The sequence below is a fragment of the Lethenteron reissneri genome, chromosome 2, assembly GCF_015708825.2.
Source record: "Lethenteron reissneri isolate LAM-NWPU_2019-01 chromosome 2, ASM1570882v1, whole genome shotgun sequence".
NCBI classification, from domain to species: domain Eukaryota; kingdom Metazoa; phylum Chordata; class Hyperoartia; order Petromyzontiformes; family Petromyzontidae; genus Lethenteron; species Lethenteron reissneri.
Genome location: NC_083780.1, coordinates 15,188,363 through 15,194,830, shown reverse-complemented (window position 1 = coordinate 15,194,830; position 6,468 = coordinate 15,188,363).

Here is a 6,468-nt window from a genome sequence, read left to right as displayed (position 1 = left end):
CCCGTCACTCTTCTCGAGTAAATCCTACGGACTCCTCCTCCTCCTCCTCCCCATCCCCACCCTCAAGCTCCCCCTCGCTCCCCCTGCATGCCTCCCCGGAATTCCCCCACAACGAGCATCGACGCACTTACTTATTCCTACGCGCGCACTCACTCCCACCTATGCACGGCACTCACTTGCACCTAATGTACTCCCTATTAAAATGATTATGTGTTCATGGGCTGAATGTCAACATCGAGGTCTGCTGCTCGCCACGACAAGAGAGCTTCAGGAGAGAGAGAGAGTTCGTGTCGTTTTGCTGTTTTTCCTCTCCCGTTGAAGGATCGCAGACCACCGTGGGTTCACTGTGCGGGCCGACGTTTCGGTTGCATGGCCACAAGCGCACTCCTCTGGCTTCTGCCTTTAATTTTCATTTCATGAAGGATATGGTGTGCATCGGCCGACGCACTCACTGATACATACGCACGCACTCACTCCCTGCACTCTACACATGCACTACACTCGCTCGTTTGTACATACTCACTCCTATACACATGCGCTCACAATGGCGCGCGCACACGTGCATGCCCACGCGCATGATACATGTTTACAAATATTCCTCGAGTAAAGTTTTCTTTCAGACCGTCGATGCAAGAGCTTTGTTGGCGAGCACCTATTAAGGCTGGAATGGCACGGAAAATGTTCTAACATACAGCAGCCGCAATTCGCCAATATAGGGAGGTGGTAGTGGTGACGCCTCCATGGACAGCGCTTGTGCCAGGCTAGTTGCACTTCGAGGCCACGTGGAGGGTCGAAACTCGTTGGAAGGAGGTCACGAGATGGCCCAACGTGTTACGCGTGAAACGACTGCGACGACTGTCAGATGCAGCGCACGCGCCCTGCGCCCTGTGCTCGTCACCTCGCCGTGCTGTATCCGCCCGCCGCTCCCCTACGCTCCTCCGTTGGTTCCGAGGGCGGCTTTCCTCGAGCTGCCAAAGAGTCTCGTTCCCCAAGCGCCCCCCCCCCCCCGTGCGCACAGCCACGCTCACGGTCACGCGAGCATCACCGCAGCAACCGGCGGCGATTGCAGCTGTCGCTCTGCAGGAGGGCGCGCGTCCACTCCGTGCTGCGCGCGTGGGGTCGCCTTGGCCAACGTCGGTGACGATTTTCTGAAGATCGACTACGCCTTAAAATAACTACCTGGTGCGGTGTGTAAACATCAGCGCTGGGCGTGGTGCTGGCCACCCATTCCCTCGTGTGCCGTTCCGGCTTTAATAGGTGCTCGCTAACAGCCCTAACGCTCTGTTAAAATGTCTGTACGGAGGGCCTTTGTCTCCTGTGGCGCTTTGTGGTGTGTGTGATTGTTATTAGGGTGGCTCTAGACAAACCATGATGGTGATGCTCTGCAAATCTACTAAACGCATACGCTGTACTCACACATGCGTGCACAAAGACACACGCACACAACCATTGCGTCACACGCGTAGGCACATGCAGAGGAGGTGTGATTGCTACAAGGTGTAGCCGGGAGTAGACAGTACTGAGTGCCACCATCCCGGACACTTGGTTTCGAAAGGCCGCCACGAAGCCAAAAAAACACTAGTCATTGACATTGCCCAAACATCCCAATGCATGACCTTTCTGGGGAAAAACACACACTTTTAAGACTTTGTGAGGCTTGCCTGGCAAAACCCTTGCCTTTATTATTACTCACTTATACACTATACGCACAGTGTGTGCGTGTGTATGCAAGCACACATTAAGCACTCCGCTGCGTACAAAGATCTCTCTGTCGCTAAGTGCTGTGGGCAGGGACGTGTGGAGTGAATGCGGTGCTGGCCAGGACCACGCACGACCGCCTTTGTTTTTCATTCGCACCATATACTCATTTAAGGCTGCACCGACCCAGGAGAAGCTCAGGATGTGTTCTGAGAACACTCGCCATCAGTGTTAGCCGGGACTGGAAATCCAAACCCGATGCCCTGGTTTGACGAAGACAAAGATCCCCTGGATAGCCTCCAACAAACTGTTGGGGCAAGTCCTGTTCGTGAAGACTGGGACGGCACACGATGAGGTTGGTGGCCAATACCACGCTGGGCCGCCTTTGTCTTCCCAGTGCCGATGTTTACACACCGCAGCAGGTACTCATTTCAGGCCGAGTCGACCTAAGGGAAGGCCCAGGAACTGGTAAAAAATATTCGCCACTGTCCGTGAGCGGGAATCAAACGCGAGTGGCCGAGTTCGTAGCGCAGTGCGCTAAGCACTACACTACCGCTCCCCACTAGTGTGTGTGTATATATACACACACACAACGCTAAATCCGCTTATTTCTAAGCTGTATTCTCTAAGCTCTTGATCCCTCCCCCTCTGCAATCATTCAATTGTTTTTCTTCACTCTCCCTCGCTCACTGGTTTTACAAGTGTCCTGTATGACAGTCACCCTAAACCCTCCCGGCATGGCTAGCACCGTCAGGAGACGTCGAGTGGCTTTGTGTGGGCAGGGCGCGTGGCGATAGAGTGAGATGGTGTCCCGTGGTCGAGACTAACAACGGAGTGGCAGCCAGAGAAGGCATCGCGTCCGAGAGGACGTTCGATACCCGTGGAGATGGAGCGATGAATCCGGCTCGTGTGCAAGGTACTAGGGGGGATTGTTACATCCCAGGACCCTGGGATATGACGATTGGCTTAGGGGAGGTTTTCATCCAGCAGTGGCTTGATCATATCGGATAAGGATGTTAATGATGATTCATCTTATTTTACCAGCTCACTCTGTCTTACACTCCCTCTTGTTTTGTTTCTATCCGAGCTCTGTTCATTTGGTTTCCATGCACCCTCACCCCCACCTACACCCCCCATCTCACTCACTCCCTCTCTCACTTTACCTCCCCGGGTCTCGTATACAAAAGCCTCCTCTCTCCCCGTACATACCTCCCACCAAAGACAAAGACCCCACGTGTAGCCTTTACAGACTTGGGGCAAGTGCTGTTAGCGAGTAGCACCTGTGGCACACGAGGGGGCGGGTGGCCAGCACCACGCCCGACCGCCTTGGTCTCCCCCAGTGGCGATGTTTACACAGCACTAGTTACTCATTTGAGGCTGAGTCGACCTAGGGGAGTCCCAGGCCCGCTTCAGATAACCGTCACTGGTATTGTTGACCGTGAGCAGAAATCGAACTCGTGTGGGCGGGTTCGTAGCGCGGCACGCTAACCACGACACTGCCGCTACCCACACCTTCCACCGTCACCACCACCACCACCATGGTGCACTGCTACCCCCTTCAAAACGGAACCCCTCCTCACCTCGCCCTGGGCGCTGTGCCATGGCCCAGGGGTAGCGCGTTCGTGCATGTTGCAAAAGTTCGCGGTATCTGGCTCGGCGGCCGCCCTGGTTATTCCTGCCGGTGTATTTCACCACACAAATACTACGCGTCGCGTCTGCTCGACAGTGCACGTTCAAGATCTGTCGAAGTCCTTCGACGAGAGCAGGCCTTTCCATGTGTGCCGGTCCAAAGTTTGAAAAAAAATCCACCGCAGATTACTTCATTGAGATCACACACGGCAGCGACCATCGCCCCCACACCGACTGGAGACTCGCGCCCGATTGCGGGTCACCTTGTGACACACAAGGATAGCTGCCGCTGGGGGTGCCCTTTCGAATATTTGAGATGCGATGTGATCCAAGTCACGCGGGAAGCATTCTAAGAGGTCGCGGCTCTAACAAACACAACTGCTTATCATTTGGCCCTAAGATATAATTTGTGTGCAGCGTTGTGGGATGCAATTAGCATGAATGACTCTATAGGAAATTAAATTATAATCATCATCATTATTATTTTAGACTGTGGGATACAAACATTAAACGGCTTGGCGTTACGTGAAGGCTCCCTTGGCTGCACTTTCGCTAAGCGTTGAATTGGTTGAGATGGGCTGTGATGTAAGGCGAGTTGCCAAGGCATTTACGCCAGCGCCACTAAATACAGTACGTGTTTTATAATCTCTTTAACATATTCTTAATTTTGTTAATTTATTACGTTGTGTATCTCTCAAATATTAATGATGTAATGTTATGTTAACATGTGAGGCGCTCTGTGACTATGTTATTCTGAAGGGTGCTGAATAAAATGAAGTTTGATTACAAATGATAATCCTTATGCGTAACGTCATGAACTGATGTTGAAAGAGGCAGCACAGTCCACTGTGGACGCATTTTCCCTGGAGTCAGTCTAGAGAAGACTCAAGTAGGGGTGGGGAGGGAGTCGATAGCACGCATGGCTGGGGCAAGGGAGCTCCAGACAGTGTGGCCAACATGGGAGAAGAAGCGACCTCCCATACTGACACGGACAGTAATGTAATCACACCGCAAGTACAAATAATCGATGCCTCGAGTTTCCTGGCTGGCTGCTGTCTGGGCTCCTTTCCACCCCCACAATAACTACGTTGTCGTTGTTGTTGTTAGAGACTGCTGCGGCCGTTGCCACCGAAACTATCGGGGTAAGTGGCTACACGGGATTTTCCGTGTAACAAATATGAACGTTTAGCTGCATTGAAACGGCGGAACAAGAAGTTTGGAAAATAATAATAATAAATAGCGACACCGACGAAGAGGTGGAAGTCACGAATACAGAAGACAGACCACGGATCATTTAAAAATGCTCCAGCGTTGTATTGTGTGTTCCTATTAATGCAATGATTTCGTCAGAATATCCTTTAAATTCTACAGAATAAAAAAAATAAAGCAACCTCACAAGACATATTATGTTGCCATTGTATTACACAACAATCCGATGGCTTTAAGTTATCCGAGTACAAGAGGATTGCGAGAAGAGCAGGGACAACGCCGTCTCTTATTTTCCCTCACAAAGCCACGAGTTCTCTACTGGTAATATAACAATAACTCCCAAGCCTGTGCCAATCCACTGCTGGATGACTCCCTCCCCACGCCGTGTTGATCGTGGGGGTTTGTCGAGGGTGAGTGGTGGGTAGTAGGGCCGCATGACTCCATCAGATATCACGCGCCACTAATGTTCAGAATCAGTATTTACACTGGAGGAATCCGATGAGCCATAAAGCTCCTTGTTCACAGATGGCCTCCATTCGAACTCAAGTAGGCGGGTTCAACAACGCAACGCTCCACGCCGCAGAGTCGGCTACAGTGGGAGGGAGGCACAGCGGGGGAGAGGCTGTGCGCCCAAAGGGAGCCGACCTGGCAACCGCAGTTAATTATGAAATGAATAACGCGGCAAAGTCTCTCTTGTCTCTCCCACCACCTCATCCTACCCCCCCTCCACGTGCCCTCGTTACCAACGCCGCCGATGGCGTCACCAGGTGTGCGTCACGCGAGGTCACGGAGCCCGCACGCGAGACCAGGGTTAAGGTCATGGTCAGAGTCAGGGTCATGGTTTAGTGACTGTAGCTGTCTTCTGTGTAACAAGTTAGTGCTTTGATGACGCTGATTTGTTTTTTCCTGTACTGTACCTGTTTATTTTAATATTTATCAGTTTGTATAATGCAGGTCGCCTTTCAAACAGAGACCTGTGTAGCCTTTTGTCAAAATTATGAAATTAATATTTATAATTTTAAAGCTATGTAATCATGAATCTCATCGATGTTACATGTGAATGATGTATTTATAATAACTATAATGCTAACTTCTAAGTGACGCTGTCTGTCTACCACATGCTGTCTTGTGCTGCCTTTACAATTATTCGTTTGTTGCGCTAATAAGTGCTGCTTATTCGAACGAAAACTTGGGCTCGTAAAATCCACAGCACGGAAATAGATGTATATGCAGAGTAATACCCAGATGTACGTTTCCCCCTATTACGTTGTTTCGCAAATACGTCGTCACTTTATTAACACCACGACCAGATTTGCATCGCTTCAACCCCACACTTGCGTCGCTGACAGCATCATCCGTCCTTTCTCGTATCCCGTCGCCTCTCAGCCTTCCCCTCCACCTACGACCCTGCACGCGAAAGGCCTGCGTGGTGGTGGAGTGTCCTGCACTGTGACCCTGGCTGGCCACCTGAATTTGATTCCCAATTGCTTTGGCGAGCATCAGTGGCGCGTGATGGATGACTCATCGTGATGATTTGTTCTGGTCGTTCACCCAGGAAAGTGTCACCGAGTCTCGCGACTCTTTTTTCAGGAGGGTCCTGCAAGATTTTCACGGTGGGGGTCGAGGGGGGGGGCGAATGATGGCTGAAACCATGACGCCGGCGCGCGATCGCTTCCTCTAGCGTCTGACGTCACGGGAACTTTAACGTCCACTGTCAAGCAGACGGGGCGTAGTGACTTTAACGGTTCATACACCCGACGTATTAATCGGGGCGGCCGCTGGATTCGAACCGTGAACCTCAGCAACAAGCGGCGAACTCGCTGTTGGGGGGGGTGCGGGGAGGAGTTGTCATGTGCGTGTGGGTGGGGTTGCCTTGACGCGCCAGCCAGGTGAGCATGCACCGTTGCCAATCAGGCCCCTCGCGAGCTCCCA